General features: G+C 36.6%; 1 long non-coding RNA gene across 1 annotated transcript; it reads right to left on the minus strand.

Moving 5' to 3' along the window:
- Positions 1-2,752: 2,752 nt before the first annotated feature.
- LOC135718197 (uncharacterized) lies at positions 2,753-17,586 on the minus strand. The gene is made up of 5 exons (XR_010520665.2): positions 17,007-17,586; positions 16,149-16,206; positions 16,014-16,049; positions 14,419-14,463; positions 2,753-3,057 (listed from the first exon to the last, which is right to left on the minus strand). It is a non-coding gene; the product is annotated as an uncharacterized lncRNA (long non-coding RNA).
- Between the last annotated feature and the right edge of the window lie 340 nt (positions 17,587-17,926).

Consider the following 17,926-nt stretch of genomic DNA (forward strand, 5'->3'; position numbering starts at 1 on the left):
TCCTCCTATACAGAGTGGATCTTGAAATACCATGAGCATTAGGCAGAGTGGTCAATGGTAGGTTGGTGCTTAAAAGACTTTAAATAACATCCCTACTAATACTCAATCTAGGTTGCCCCACACTTCCATCTCACTCGACTACACCTATACTGTCAACTAAAGGGGTGGCGGGAGTGTTGGAAAGCAGAGCCTTGATCACCTCATTGAGCTGCTCAAAGCCGACTACAACACATTGAGGAATATCCATATAAGCTGCCCCTGCCCGTAAAAACTGCAGTTCCTGATAGGTGATAAAGTGGAGATATTCAAAATCAATGGGCTCCCTACTGATCACAGCAGCCAGTCTATCCCTGGCCCTTCTTAACCTCTCGACGCGCACTAGCTCGCGGACGGAAGGACGTCAGTTTTTTTTAATGCTGCTAACAATATATATATTGCCTACTGTGTACAAACAACAATAATAATAACACTACTATACATCGTTTAAAAGGTCTAAGGGTTTAGCGTCAGTGTATGGTGTCCGTTTTGAGATTAAATTGCTCTAGTATCATAAATATAGTATTTTATTACAGAAGTCCAGATAACAACATGCGTAATATAAACTGACCCCTTACCTTTGTGCTGGTATAAGGAACGCGAATCGAATCCAGTCTGTTTCAGATGTGTGAATAACCCATAAAAACTCTCCAACAAAGTACATCCAATGACCAGTTTTGTCCACAAATGCGTATAATCCGTGAAATATGGATATATTTTCCATTGTTTACATCAGATTTCAGATGCACGTCTTGTAATAGATTATAATATACAATCTGAGGACTATTTACATCGTAACACTTGTATATGAGAGCACACTTGCGTTCAAAACCAGCGCTCAGACATGATTGTACAAGTAGGCGGGAGTATAATACATAATATCCAAACAGCGCTGTCTAATATCGTGACGTCATCTGACTCGCGCGTTCCTCCAATGACTTCATGGAAAATATTGATAGACAGAACGTGTAGCCAATTAGAACACGAATTCAACGATCTTTGTGTGAAGCTTTATTTCCTGGTGTGGATACGGCATTTTATACGCTTATATAAGGATAAACAATAAAAAGAACGAACGTGTATGCATGTAAACAAAAGACTTTTATTTTGTGGCTGACTGGCACTTAGAAAAGGCACTAGTCTTACAAAAACTCTTGCAAGAACCTCATTTTTGGGTCTATTGACTTCAAACGTGAAATATAAATTCTTTAGACTTGTGGCTTTGGCCTCATTGCATTTATAGGTTTCACACATATATTTATCATTAAGATTTTTAGTGTTAAAAAAGATGTTATGCAAAAAAATTTTTATTACAATGTACTTCAGCCTCTCTAACTTTTTTTTTTAATCTTAAAATAATTTTGAAACATGGAAAACGAAGCTCAAAGTGTCTTCTATCTAATGATACCACAGTTATGCTTATACTATAAATGGTTTAGTAAAAACAGCCCTTTTAGTGAAAGTAGGTATTTTCATGGTTTCGGGCCAGTATGGGGGTGCTTTTCAAGAGGTTAATAGCTGCCACCTAATTGATTCCTGCAAGAGGGAAAATATTAAAAAAATCAACAAGGAGATGAAGTTCAGATAGATTACAGATAATTCAATGTTTGGGTAAAGAGAGCCTCATACCTGGTTTCTAGGACGGTGTTGCACAGTCTCAGTTTCATGTGCATCAGACTGAAAGAGATTATGCATGTAAGGATACCTCAACAAGATATTGTGTGGTAACAGCACTAAAATAAACTTTGCAATGGCTTACCGGATGTTGTGTGCAGTCACTGCGGTGATTTTCCATGCTGAAAATAAAAAGCAGCAAGAATGCACATTACAATGACAGTACCTTTATATCTTATGTATAGATGGAAAAAAATATTTAGAATAAGCCCTGCGTACCTGAGTTTGCAAGCTACACATGCAGTGTAGGTACGTGTAGTACAACCCTTACGAAAATTAACGATTGTTAAAACGAATAAACAGGGTTACTGTAGTAAAACCATAATAACTACAAAATACCCATGGTTTTGACAACCATGGTTTTCAAAAACCATAGTTAAACCATAGTTAGTGTAGTAAACCCATCGTTTTGCTGATAGTAATCAATACACCAAAAAAACATGGTTACTACACTTTTACCACAATAAAACCATGGATAATTTTCGTAAGGGAACAACCATACAAAGACTATTTTAAACAAAACTAGGTGGGACACGTTCAAACAGTATATCAATCACTGTCTAAGGTTAGGTAGCTTATAGGGTTGCCCCCTTCCTCCATGCATTGTACAGGTTGTATGAGATGAACAGGTACAAGCAGTTACTCTTCAGGTGCTTTGAGGCTAGCAAGTGCAAAGGTAGAAACTACCCACTGAGCAAAAGTATGTCCAAAAGACGTCTTTTCAACATCTTTGTCGGACGTTGAAAAGACGTCCCCATCAGGGTGCAGAATGAAAGGTTTTCCGACGTCTTTTTCTGACGTCTTTTGGACGTCCAATAAAGACGTTGAAAAGACGTCCCCATCAGGGTGCAGAATGAAAGGTTTTCCGACGTCTTTTTCTGACGTCTTTTGGACGTCCAATAATGACATCCATAGGACGTCTTTTTAAGGTCCAAATTTAGTTGAAATGTGGTCATTGTGGACATATTTTCAACGTCTTATAACGTCAACTGCAGACTCATTTTAGACATCATTTAGCTAAATAAAGACTCACACTTTGCACTCCATTAAACGTATTTATTCAAAACTTATTTTGTATAAATGTGGTTGTGTGTTTGTGTGTGTACAAATGCATAAAAGCTAAATACAACAAATAAAAACAATACAATTATAACATTTAAAAACAACATAAATAAACAATATATATATACTTTAAAAAAATTTTTAAAAAGTGCATCTATTCAAAAAGTAATGTTAAAAAAATTTTTTATTGTGTACCCCTCCCTTTCTTGATGGTGCACGTTTAAGATGGTCTTAAGCATGTTTTCTTATCAGCTGCTCCGTTGCATCTTTACTCCATTACTCCACCTGTAAAAATGGAAAGACAAAAAATATAAATATGCAAAAGCAGCCTGTAGTCATACACCAAGTACACATACATGTTATAAGAAAACAGCAAGGTTTAAATCCTTTGTACACCCTTACTTCATAGCTTTTGCAGCACTGTACCAACTGTCCTCTAGGTGTAAATTTTCACCTCATGATTTATCATCTGTTAACAATTTCCCTGTATTTTTACAGTACTGGCAGCACGTCTATTTCTTGTTTATTTTTTAGTCTAGTAGCCAGCCCATAGAGCCCCATTGTGAACCCGGAAATGTTGAGTACACCAAAGTTTTATTGCATGAATGGGAAGTTTAGGTCCCCAACATACAGAAACTGACGGATGCTAATTTGCATATGTTGAGCAATTTGCATAATTAGCAATATAAGCTTAATTGTCCATTTTGGTCACATATTTTGCACTGTATGGCCAATTTCTACAATATGTAAGTGGTTTTAGAGGTTTTAGAGGATTCTGATTTCATTTCTGCCACTTTCAGACTTCAAAATGGTAATTCTATAACAGATTTGGATTAATTTAGACACTTTTTTATTAATTCCGAACAAAATTTTAGGTTATTTTTATGGTAAACACTATATTCTCACATTTCAGAATCACAAGAACTCATGCTCTTTGATGTGAATGTTGATAACCTCAATATGTTTACATTTCTTAAGGTCTGGTCATGTTTTTATGCAAATAAGCTGTTGCAGTGAGCTGTTGTATATACAATAAGTATGTTGTGAAGCAAAGGAGCATAGTCTATTTTTAAAGTCGAAATTATCCTTGCAGATTTTTTTATATTCTTATATCATATTTATGTTTTCACATTAAGATAAAAGGTTATAATGAGTTATAATGACAGTTTTGTTCAGTACATTGTGAATTTCTATTCAGATCCATTTTGTGAGTGAATCTGGTGTTCAAAAATTAGTTACCATTATTAAAAAAATTTGTATTCTTCTTTTTTTAAATTCAGACTTCTTGTGATTTGATCAGGAATGGATTAAAAACATTTGATATTCAGTGTTCTTGCTGCTTTCTCAAGTTGTCGTGTAGTATTAATTTAACCATTCGGATCTAGGTTTAAAGGACAAGTTCGGTATTTTACACTTAAAGCCCTGTTTTCAGATTGTTTATGATGAAATAGAACGGTTTTGGCTGAAATTTCGACATATGCGGCTGCCCTGAGAATTTTTGGGTGTTTGTGTTTCACCTCACACCTCTACAATGGGTTTAATGGTGCACTGGAACAATCCTTTCTAAAATGTATTAAACTTTCGTTTACAAAGACGTGAAACTCAGTGAGTGGTCAGGGGTGTTCACTGACATGCTCACACAAAAATCGCTGCAAAAGATGCTATTTCACTATTTCATCATAAACAATCTGTAAACAGGGCTTTAAGTGTAAAATACCGAACTTGTCCTTTAAGTACTTTCAAAACAAAGAGAAACGTTTTGATCAAGTCGAAATGTCAGGAAAGAAGTGTCTGTTTGCACCATGCAGTGGCAAAAATAGCGACTTTAAAATATCTTTACAATCAGAGGAACTCTGTAACCTTGGATGGAGCCCGTATTAAATTTACCGAAAGCGCAAAAGGCCCCCAGCAGTGAAAGCACTACCTCCTACAGAACATAATATGCGCCTTCATGGAAGACGTGCCCACCTACAGGTGCTACTATGAAAATCAGCTGACCAGCCTGATCCACCGGTTGTGGATATCACCTTGTTTGGATGGGACAAGAAGATGGGTCTAAAGGAAGGAGAGGAACTGCTTATGCCCACACAGGATTCAAGTCCAGTTGCTCCTCCTGCTTTGTTAGATGTTGTCAGCTGTGGTTTCAAAGCTGTGTTGAAACCTTGTACATCAGCAAAGTCCAGCTGTGTAGCTGCAGGTCTGGGCTGTACCAGTTATTGTTCCTGCAAAGGCAATGATGGTATATACTGCATACTTACACAACACCAAGAACACAAAGAAAGAGATGAAGGGTCTGGAGAAGATGATGACAGAACAGAAGAGAATAGTGAAGATGATGAGGCTGCCTTTTTATTAATTGTGAGGCATAGCAGTTTGCCTGAAGGTGTTAGCCAGTGTGTGCTTTGTGTGGTGCGGAGGTAAGGCCCTCTTGGTTAGCCTTCCGTCTGGCGGGCTGACCCGGGTTGCCCAGACTCAGTTTTAACTCTTCCGTTTGGCGGAGTTTTAACTGGGTCCTCATTTGATTTTGCGACTTGCGGACCAACCTGGAAAGCACATCTGCCATTCTGGAATGGCCCTAGTGACTTGCGGGGCCTGTCTTGTATGGCATATTTACATGTTTGCCTTGGTGCAGAGGTGAAGCCCTCTTGGTTAGCCTTGCGTTTGGCGAGCTGACCCGGGTTGCCCAGACTCAGTTTTAACTCTTGCGTCTGGCGAAGTTTCAGTTTACCCGATTACTATGTATCATACAGTTCCAGGATCCAAGTTATGTCAAATACCCGCATTGCTTTTTCATCCAGAAATGCATAACATTCAGCCTAACAAAGATTCATTGTTTTTCCAAAAAGCTATTTTGAATCTTCAAAAGTGTCAGGAGGGGATTCAGCCTCACTATACCCTGTAAACAATGAATCAACATTTATAAGTGCACTCATGATTCTGAAATGTTAGATTATTGTATTTACCTAGCCTAGAAATCTAGACGCACCCTAGCGGCTGCAAAATATATTTGCTGCCAGGGTTTAGTCTAGGCACTCACAATACACTTAACAGCTCCAAAAACCAAAATTTGGTCAGGCCAATCACATCGTGTGTAGCGTCTGTGGGGCGGGCTTAACATGATGACGACAGAGCTGCAACGGTTCCTACTTGAAAACAAAGAATGGCTGCTGCTGCTGGCGAACAGCTTTCTTTTGAAGCGGCTTTGGCCGCGACTCTGGAGGACTTAGACTTATGTTTTTCTTTGAGAGAAGAGCAAATAACCCTACTGAAGTCCTTTTTAAGCAAGAAAGATGTGTTTGGAGTTTTGCCGACTGGTTACGGTAACTACGTCACCTTCTTCGTTGCTCTGATTGGTCATAGCGCTATCCTATTGCATGCAGAGGCATTTTGAGGGACAACCTTATATCCCGCCCCTTGCATTGAGCCGTTTGTGTGAAGAGTTGCCAGACCTTACATCTTGATGTAGGTCTGGCTAACCAGGCTAGTATTTACCATAAAATAACCTAAAATCATGACTGAAAGTAATAAAAATATGAATAAATAAATCAAAATTTGTAATAAAATTAGCTCTTTAAAATCTGAAAATGCCAGAAATGAAATCAGCATCATCTAAAACCTCAAAAACCACTCACATATTGTAGAAATTGGCCATTTAGTGCAAAATATGTGGTCAAAATGGACAATTAAGCTAATATTGCTAATTATGCAAATTATGCAAATTGCTCAACATATGCAAATTAGCATCCGGCAGTTTCTGTATGCTGGGGACCCATACTTCACATTTCTGCAATAAAACTTTGGTGTACTCAACATTTCCGGGTTCACCTAGTTGGCTACTAGACTATTTAGTGTATTTTACTGTAATACCTATATTGACAGATACATTTTTTTACTTATTACAGTAATTACAAATAATATTACATACTATATAGCTAATTTAGATATAAATCTATAGTTATTAATATTGTAAAACGCTATTCTTGACATGACATTATGAATTAAAAGGCAATTCAAGCCATGTTTGTATTAAAAATATTTTTTTTGAATCATTTCATTGAAACAAAAAATATTTAAAACATTTTAAACATTAAGTAAAGAGCCAGTAAGATGACAATTTTAAGCGTCCTATCACTGTTTATTAGTCCCGGACAACAGGTTTAAACGCATGCAAGGTCAAAACACACTGTAATTTTCTCAAAATATACATTTAAAATTAACCCATTTCTCAGAGATCCCCCAACTATTCGTGTGAAGCCATTCAACGACTTAGTCTGCTTACACCCCACCTTTCAGTAGCCTACACTGCTTTGATTGGACAACTGACAGAGTCTCCGCGCAGACCACAGATCAGTGGCACAGACCAACAATAGTGCAACATGTATTGACCTAGTGCTAACATGATTTACTGTGAAGACATTATCGACATTAGGGATGCAGCGATTATAGATTTTGATGGTGCGGTTATAGTCTGATAAATAATCACGGTTTTACGGTTATTAAGAATTCATTTCTTTTACAACATTAATGTATAAAATCACATGAATAAATTTTTTAACAATTGCTAAATTCTTCTGTATTTTCAGTTTGTGTATTTTTCTACAATTCTTGGACAAATGATAATAATAATAACTTAGCTGGCTTTGACTTAAACATTATAGGTGTCTTTTGAAACCTATAGGCTATTCATTTTAATGATCTTTTGAATAAATGTAATTTTACATTTGGACTAAATAAATGTATATTATTTTGGTTTGTTTGAAGTAAAACGAATTCATTAAGTCGTTGTCAAAAGGAATAATAACACAGGGTCATCCTGGACCAGGTACTGCGAGTCATTTTGACAGGTGTAGCTTTATATTACACAAAAATAAAATATAAATATTAGGGGTGGCAAGATTAACATGTTAACTCAAGCTATTCATTAATTAATCATAAACGCGTTAAAAGAATTCAACCTAAGGAAATGCAGTCAGACCACCAGGAGCCCCGCCCAGGTTTGATCCACGAGCAGGAGGTTTTTAATGCTGTACGACATGGAGTGTGGCTCTTTCACGTACTCATGTAGGTGCGCGCACACACACACACGCACGCACGCACGCACGCACGCACGCACACACACACACACACACACACACACACACACACACACACATACATACACACACACACACACAAACCAGATGCACGAACAACCAAGAGACACGTCACGCGGCCACATATTCTTTTGAACGCGGAGCTTTGTCATACAGTGCATCATGATGCATGCGCCTCTTGGTGGTTCGTGGATCTGGTTTGTCTGTGCGTGCCTGAAACAAAAACACGCAGTGTAGTGAAAACTTTACGGTTACTTAACCCTGACATTTTAAAGTGCGGTTAATAGTGAAACCGGTTAATCGCTGCATCCCTAATCGACATTAATACACATCATTCATCATTAATCCAAGCAATAAAAACGACAACAAAAACTAACATTTTACACCCATTTAAGCATTTATGTTAGCTAACCGGGTCATATCAAAACCTAAGTGAGCATGCGCTAGCCGCTTGCTAACGTGACTCTCTGACAGTATATATGGGCAGTTTCCCGGACCAGGGTTGGCTTAATCCAGGACTAGGCCTTAGTTTAATTTGGAAATATAACTAGTTTTAACAAACATGCCTTAATAAAAACATCACCTGTGTGCATTTTGAGGTAAAACAAAGGGCACTGATGTATTTTAAGATACGTCAGTGCAAGATGTTTTCAGTTTGGAGAGCTCTTAAAAGTGTTTAAGTCTAGGACTAGTCTAATCCCTGTCCGGAAAACCGCCCCATAGAGTTTAAACAACTACATCATTCATCATTAATCCAAGCAGTAAAAACGACGATAGAAACTAACAATTTTACACTCATTTAAGCATTTATGTAAACTAAACGTGTCATAGCAAAACAAAAAGTGAGCATGCGTTAACTGCTTGCTAACGTGACTCTCTGACAGTATATTAAGAGTTTAAACAACTCCATCATTCATCATTAATCCAAGCAGTAAAAACGACGATAGAAACTAACAATTTTACACTCATTTAAGCATTTATGTAAACTAACCGGGTCATAGCAAAACAATAAGTGAGCATGCGTTAACTGCTTGCTAACGTGACTCTCCGAGTTTAAACAACGAAGCAATAAAAACGATGATAGACATTTTACACTCATTTAAGCAAGTATGTAGCTATACTCATACTTACAGGTTGTGGTTAGGAGACGCATGTTGTTTCAAATAAAGTGGGTACTGAACAATCTTTCATTGCCAAACGTCTGAGTTAATAAATCCCTCTGTGAAAAATTAATTTTAACTAGAGGTCAACCGATATGTGTTTTTCAGAGCCAATGCCGATACCGATTATTACTGATCAAGTAGACCGACAACTGATATTCTGAACTGATATGGCTGGTGTAAAAATGAAAATTAATGTCAAAATTAAGACTCAGGGTCTGACAAAAACTCTCAATGCTTTGAAACATTTTTAATTCTTCTGACTCTAAGAAATGTTAATTATAACAATCATATTAATAATAACAACATTTGAGCGTTTAAACGTTCATTTTCCTCACAGCTGCTCTTGTCTGCGTTCAGCCGCCGCACGCACACACAGCAGCCTGTCATCAGTGCAAGTGAACAGAGCGATCTCTCTCACGTCTTAAAGCTACAGTATCATAATTCATCTCTCAATACAATCACTCTCTGCTCTTGACTAAGGAACTGTTATACTTCATACGAATGTGTGTATATTTAATACATACAGTAAAGACTGTGAAGTGTTTTATTTTCAGTACTCTTAGGAGACAAACGTTTTTAAAGAGATATTAAATAACTCTTTGGAGAAGAGTGCTAATTTATTTGATTCTCTATTAAAACAATAATATACCCAATTACTGTAAGTTATATAACAAAGGCAACATCTGTGGTATTACGTTATCTAGAAAAAAATGTAACAGTTACAGTCATCAAATAGCTTGCATATCAGCTAAAAAAATTGGAATTGGTATCGGCCGATCGCGAAGATAAAAGATCGGTAATTTGTATTGGTTGCAAAAATCCTGATCGGAGCATCCCTAATCATATGGATATAATGATTAACTAAACAATTTGTATTATGTAATAGGTGTAATTAATTTAATTGCCTTCATAGCTTCATTCTGTATGTTTTTAAAAAGACTACAAATGTTTTCATAAAACTATAACATTAATACCATATCATAGGCACAATTAGTTGGTTCAACAGCCTATTCCTTAAGTATATACAGTTGCAATCAGAAATAGGGTTGGGCGATGTCCCCATAAATTGGCAGTTGACGATGGTTACGTAAACCATCGCGATGGACGATGATATCGTTAGGCGGGGGGGGGGGGGTATTTTAATTTTTCGTTATTATTCGTTATTATATAATTATTATTCGTTATTTTACTTTATTACTTCCACTTAAGAAGAGTTGTGCACTTTTTATTTTAATATATATTTTACATAAATACTATTCTGTACTTAAAATCTATAATTTTGTTATTTTACTATCCCAACTAATGTCTCTTTCCTATAGGTTGCACATAAGGGGAAAAAGTAGCTTTAATCCACTGAAGAAGAGTTGTGCACTTTTAAGCACCTTTTAATCTCTTTACATAAATATTTTTTTCTATTTAAAAGCTATAAATTCATTATTTTACTAACCCAACGACTCCTCCGCGCTTTCCAAATTTTGCACGTAAATATCTGTGCATATGTGCCACCAGTACTCCGTCAGAGAGCGGGTCTTCAGCACCGCGGGGAGCAGCCAGCACTTCAATCCGCAGCTTATTAAAACTAGACAAAGTGAACAGGGCCAGACACATCTAAATTTAAATATGGTCTGTGTATGTAAATCCCGCGTTTCGGTCGGAGTGTTGTTCCCGTTTTCTTGTTCTTGACGTTCCCTGAATTCTGGGTTTATATCTTAATCTGCCGCTTCAGTGCAGTATAGCCTCAATGTAACAATGAGCACGATCTCCCGAGACACTACAAAAGGCTACTAATAAATGATTAATATGGGCTGTTTTCTTGTACAAAATTAAATATTTTAAGATAAATGTACAACATGTAAAAAGACAAGATTCTAGCAATGTCAAGATTAGGGATGGGCATTTTCCAGTAATTTACTAATTTTTTTTAATATTTAATTTTTCGAATATTTAAGCTCTTAAAGAACGAATATTCGTTTATTTAAATTATGTTAATTAAGACATGCGTGTTTTGTATTTTTCATTTTGTCATAATTTCACAGAAGGCTTATAATTAGGAAATATCCACAGCAAGCTAAACTTATATTCTGTATGTATATATATGTATGTATTTTAAGTTGAAAACATTGTAAAAATATATATATATATAAAGTTTGAGGACTTGACAAAGTAGGCTATCATCATTTAAACAGACTCAAAACACCAAGAGCCCGGAGCAAACGAAAAAACACATAACCGACTGCTCAGTCGCCATATAAATATCTTCTCAGTTTAGTTTGACGTATTTGTGAATAAAGAAAACCATATTTATCCTACCTGCTTCGGTGAAAGCCCGTTCTTCTGACTAGATACAATAATGCCGGTGCTGCGGAGAAAACTCTTCCTGATGATGGTTATCCGATAAAAACAACAGACGGATTGAACAAGATTGAAAATCTGTATTTAACATTATTTTACAAATAACGTAAGCTGGCTCGATAGATTATTTTTGACTGTGCAAAGTTACTAACGTTAGCTTAATTTAACAACATTTTACAAAGACGGTGCTTTGCTTTAAACTGCCAAGTGCAGTTATCTGGTTCATTTTCGAAAGAGCACCGCATATAATAAATGCTCTCCGTTTCATTTCGTTCTCCGTGTCTGTCTCTTTATAACAAAATAAAGTAGACTTTATAACAAAAAGCTTACAAATCTCTCATGATGTGTTGATTCGGGCGGCGGAGAAGCACGTTTACACGTGAGCCCTCACTGAGCCAGTGGCCAAATACGGCGCGGCGGGGACAAACCCGGAGATAAAAGGAAAAACTTAAATTCGTCTGCAATCTGCATTGCCAAACAATCAGAAATACATACAAATTAATGTTCATGTATATTTTACATTAAAGTCTGTAAAAGACAGTATAGATGAAGTGAAAAAGCATTAAATAAGTTGTTACCCTTTGGTGGCACATTAAAAACAAACAAACATTCGAATAGCATTTTTTAAATTCGAATTATTATTGCCATTGGAATATTCGAATATCCGTGCCCATCCCTAGTCAAGATCAAATGCCCGACAGGATATTTTCACAGATCTAACACACGTCACGTCTCACGTCTTCTATTTAATTTATAGAGCAATTCACGCAAAGATATTAGGTTAACTATAGTCTATATAGAAGAGAGTAAGTGTATGTCGACTCGCAGCGGAGTGGGGAGGGGGCGTGGCATCACGATGGTGTCTCTCCATCGTGATGTCAGTCAACCATCACGATGGACGATGATATCGTCTATCGGCACAACCCTAATCAGAAATATTCAACCCCCAAAGAGTTTTAAGGATTTATAAATAAAAATCTTTTCAAAGTGCGGGATTCTGCTTTGGATGAGTTTTTATGAGTTAAGTGAGGCATAAAATCAAAACAGAAAATGTTTGATGTAGTATTTGTGTGTAATAGTATATTTTGTTAAGATAGCCATGTCACAATTATTCAACCCCTATATAATATTGTTATTTTTAAAGCTTTCTGACAGTTTTTATGGCCTGAAGTGCAGCTGAAACCTCATTAAGCCTTTAGGAACTCTATAACGATCCATTTTGCTTCAGCTGTGATGCATATATAAACTCCAACCATCAAGGTCTTCAAGGTGAGTTGCAATCATGGGAAAGACAAAGGAGCTTCCACAAAAGCTAAGAGAGGAGATTATTTCATCACATCTGAAGGGCCTTGGGTATAAGAAGATTTCCAAAATATTTAACATTCCAAGAGATTTTTATTATTTTTTTATCAACATCACTATAATGTTTTTTGAGGTGAGGGGGTTGAATATTTCTGATTGCAACTTTATGTCCTCAAAACAGGCATTTAAGCATACCCGTGTGTATATGTACATTTCTGTGTAATAAATAAGTCGCAAAAAATAACTTGATCTGTTACTTGTTGCAAGCAGGCGGCTGTGTGCGCGTGCATAAGAGCACACTGAGTGAAGACCAAAGTGGTCAAGTTCTTTATGCTTTAAAGTGGCTTGTATTTTTAAAATGACATGACTTACATTGACGTGCAAATGCCAGCTCGGTCAACTGCCTGAAACGCGTGCTAAACTCTTGTATTGCAGTGTCAACTCACAGAGCGAAATCATTGCAAAGCAGCTCGAGTTAGCAAGCGCTTTCTGCGGTGTCTTCAGCCTCCTGCGCTGATTGGCCGGACTCATGACTCCCAACAAATCAGATGGGCGAGGGGCAGGCATTGCTGTAGGCAACTGAATAGAGTGCCCTGTTCCGTGTTCCGACGGCTCTCACTAAATCCATGGCTGCGTCAGAGCCGAAATAGTGCATTTCAAATCAAATTACATTATCGGCAAATAGGCTTTTAAAATGTCCGATGTTGATAGTCGGCAAAATGCTTAATATCGACGTCTATAATCGGGCAGATTGATAATCGATCGACCCCTAATTTTAACCACAGATTCTTCACAGCCAAACATTTAGTATACCCTCCTTGAAAATGTCTCCTTTGGTAGTGAAAACAGCACAAACTGAAAACACAGCATGATGTTTACACACTAACTAGCTTTGGGCAGGTCATAGTTTTCGTTTCTCCTGCAGGCAAGGCTGTAGGCGGAGATTAGTATCTCGTGTGACGTGGAAGTGTTCGTGTGACGTGGAAAATGTCAGGCAGGAGAATCAGTCCATATAACGACTCGTTTCAGTGAGTAAGAGTCGACCTACTTTAGAAGCCAATAACTTGTATTAAAGTTTTTGGTTCAACTACTTTGCACATTGTTTACATTGATGGGCAGCTACATGACACACTGCAATACAGGTCAGTTTCAATTTTGGATCTGTGTGGCTCTTCAATAATAACTGAATGATGACTATGTATATCAGGGTTCCCCAAATCTTATCCTGGAGTTAAGGAACACTACAGAGTTTACGTCCAACCCTAATCAAACTAACCCACCTGTGATTTTCTAGTGATCATGAAGACCTTGATTAGCTTGCTCAGGCGTGTTTGATCAGCGTTGGAGCTAAACTCTGCAGTCCTCCGGCCCTCCAGGGTAAGATTTGGGGAACCCTGATGTATATATAACATCTGTAAAAAAACTCTACTTGTGTGTTTGTGTGTGCTTAAGAAAGTATGTATGTTTGTTCTCTAGAACCGGGGATTTGTACATGTATATTATTTTCACATTAATATTGGATGCATTTCTTTTTTCTACAAATTAAACTATTAAAAAATTGTAACTTGTCTTATTCACATTGGAGGGTCATTTAGACCCAGAGGATCAAAAACAGTAAATCTTTTAAACACCTTCAGAAAAACCAAATCAAGCCCAGATTTTTGTATTCAAATTTAGACTATTTAGGAAGTCAGGGTTGAGACGAATGGCACTGAAAACAAAAAAAAATGACTAACCTTAAAACCAGGAATTACTGGAGGCAGTGGAGGACGAGGTAAAATCTAATATATTAAAGAAAGAACATTAATATGTTATTTGCAATTGTTGACACACAATATTACAGTACAGTCATTACCAAGTGTTGAGAATTATGTTATTATTAAAGTCAAACTCCAAGAATGTCACAGGCAGTTATATAATATCTTAGGATGCCAATAATCAAGACAAGCAAATTAAAAGTTATTACATGCGTGTGTATAGATATGCAGTCTTAAACATGGGACATTATGGGGTGGTTTCCCAGACAGGGATTAGCTTTAGCTAAGACTAGGCCTTAGTTTAATTAGGAAATATAACTAGTTTCAACAAACATTCCTTACTAAAAACATTACGGCGTGGTTTCCCGGACAGGGATTAGATTAGTCCTCCTAGACTAAAATAAATATAAGAGCTGTCCAAACTGAAAACAACTTGCACTGATATATCTTAAAATACATTAGTGTCCTTTGTTTAGCCTCAAAATGGACACCAGTAATGTTTTTAGTAAGGCATGTTTGTTGAAAACTAGTTATAATTCCTAATTATACTAAGGCCTAATCCCGGCATAAAATAATACCCGTTCGGGAAACCACCCCTACTTGTGTGCATTTTGAACCAAAACAAAGAGCACTGATGTGTTTTAAGATGTCACTGCAAGTTGTTTTCAGTTTGGACAGCTCTGTCTAATCCCTGTTCGGGAAACCGCCCCTATAAATAACAAAGAATCAACCAATCAAAATGATTCGTAGGCTACAAAGTTCTGAAAGGTTCAGATGTTCATAGTGCTTTTCAGCATCCTTGCATGTTAACATACAGCCAATTATTGTTGTGCATTTAACGTTAAAAGTTAGCCTATACGATCTCTAGCTCTTACTCACACACCTGTTTATAAGGAGTATAATACAGGTATATTATTATTAATAATATAAATAGATAAAATCAGACATTGTTGAATTTATTAATAACGAATTAGATATTTGTATTATCCCAAAACTATCTAAATATACACTGTAAATGTGCATTTTGCATGTGGTGAGGGGCATAGCTGTATATGTAAACGAGTTATGTTGTCATTTTACTATTGTGATTCTGTAGCTGCTGGGGTTTAATTGCTAGCTATAGTAGGCTATAGTGCAATAACTGTGGTAGTTAAAGAACTAAATGCTGATCAAATTGAATCAAAATGTTGATTAAATGTTTTGGGCATTTTTTGTGCCTTTGGGTGGGTTTTGGACAGTTTTTGGGGTAGAAACCATCGATTCTATCTGGCAACACTGCATTTGAGCTTAGCTGGTGACTGATATATTCCTGTGGGTAGAGGTTAGGAAAAAACACCTCTAATATTGACATCATTCAACCAGGAAGTAGAGGACTGTAGTACAAACCGGCAGGTCACTGAAGGCTTTGAAAGGTGAATTGTATAAGAGAAAATATACCTTTATCATTTTGCAGGTATTATTTATGCTCTAACAGCAACATTAAATGCTAACTAAAGTTTGGAATATGGGATCCGGAAAACGGGACCTTTACATGAAATTGAACAAAATGGTTAATTAAAAAGATCTTAAATTACCTTAGGAAAACTGGCACTACTGAAGGAAAACCGGCACTATTGAAACATAATTGAAAAAGAGCAAGATATTACAAACGTCAGCATATATTAAAATGTATTTTGTTTTCTTTGAGGTTAATCAAAACAAATACTTACTGTACAAAGATGCTTGGTCAAATGGCTCTGAAAAGAGCCTTTGGGGTGTATGTAGGTCCTGTTTACAAAAACAGAAAGGAGAAAAAGAAGTCAAATATATTGCAAATGCCTTTGTAAATTAATATGCATTCAGTATTCATTCATCTTTATTGACTAAACAGTATGTTAAGAACATGACAGAAAAGACAATTATTCTATTTTGTTTAAATTCCAAAGGTTAATAAAGGCTCTTAATTTTATGAATAGATTGCAAGGCAAAGGGGGTCATTATCAAGTTATCATCATGTTAGTTTCCTTACTTAATCACTTCTTTGTCTGGCTGTCTACTACAGTGCCTGTGCGCTTGTATTGAACGGAGCTCTTTGATTGACAGGTGAACTTTTACCATAGAAGCCCACTTTCAAGCATGTCACTTAGACAAAATCATTAAAAATGCATTCAAATGGTTAATATTATAAAAGGACGGATGTCATTTTTTGTGTGGGAAGAAAAAGTCAATTTTACGACCGTGTATTTAGTTTCACATGGCTGTTATTAAGGAACGAGTCCCCTTCGGACTGAAAGGGATAATAGAGTTCCCCAAGACGGTCTAAAATAACTCACTGAAAAATATTTAATACGCGAACATATTAACAGTCAGTTAATAACACCTAACCAAGGCATCAGTTCGTTAATAACAACTAACCAAGTCTGAAAATAGCCTACGGAATGTCCGCGGTGTCAAATTCTGTCATCCGTTTATCGAAAACAATTCTCGAAAAACTCAACGTTTTCTAACAAAAATATTTTTGGGGCAATAAAATAAGTACACAAAACAAAATAAACACACACTGTTTGGAATGGATAAACATAACTTACCTGTTCTCCTGTTCACAGCAGGTTGAATCCGTTGAGTACGTTTACGGCTGGGGCTCGCTTAATTACGTCTGTTGATCACGTGCAAAAAAAGATCACGCGCCACCTCGCCACCTAAGCTTTTACACACCCTTGTGGTTAAACTTAAAATTGCAATGTTGATTATTTTTGTAAATCACACTTGAATTTGGTTTAATTTGCAAATTACACAAAAGAAATGCAGTAGATTTTGGCACGCGTTGTGAACATTCATTCTTAAAAATATAACATATTTTATCACCTTAAAGAATTTTCACAAAAAAAAAACGTCATGTTACATTGTTTTGAATCAGAACTCATTTGTCGTTTTTATTGCATAAGTTTTTATATTTTTTTTCTGAACCTGTTTTGAACGTCTAAATGACGTCCAAGAACGGACCCTCAAATATTGAACTGCATATCAACGTCCAAAAGACGTCGTAGTCAGACGTCCAAATACTGTACTGGATCTGCACGTCGTTTAGACGTGCAGATTAGGTGCAGATTAGGTTCTGGACCGACCGACCCGATATGGACATAATCTGAACGTCCTTTGGACGTCTCATGTTTGTTGGGCTCACTACTCACTAAATAAGGAGTGAAACTATCTAAATCAAAACATTCATTTGGCATTTGATAAAAAACAGTATAAAACCAGGTGAGTTTGCAAGTTTACCTAGCATAATGGCTAATTAGCGATTAGCTTTATTAGCGATTAACTAGCTAATAATATAATATACATTAATTCATGAATATGAGTGCTATTTTTTAATGTTTAACCTTCAGTGATGCTGAACTTGCTCAGACAGCTACCACCGAGTTGTGTGTGTCATCATCTTACCCAAACATTGGAGTGTCCGTGCCTAACTAAAGGCATAGGAGGCGGGGCATCTATCTGAACCGAA

This window comes from Paramisgurnus dabryanus, chromosome 10, assembly GCF_030506205.2.
Source record: "Paramisgurnus dabryanus chromosome 10, PD_genome_1.1, whole genome shotgun sequence".
Lineage (NCBI taxonomy): Eukaryota > Metazoa > Chordata > Actinopteri > Cypriniformes > Cobitidae > Paramisgurnus > Paramisgurnus dabryanus.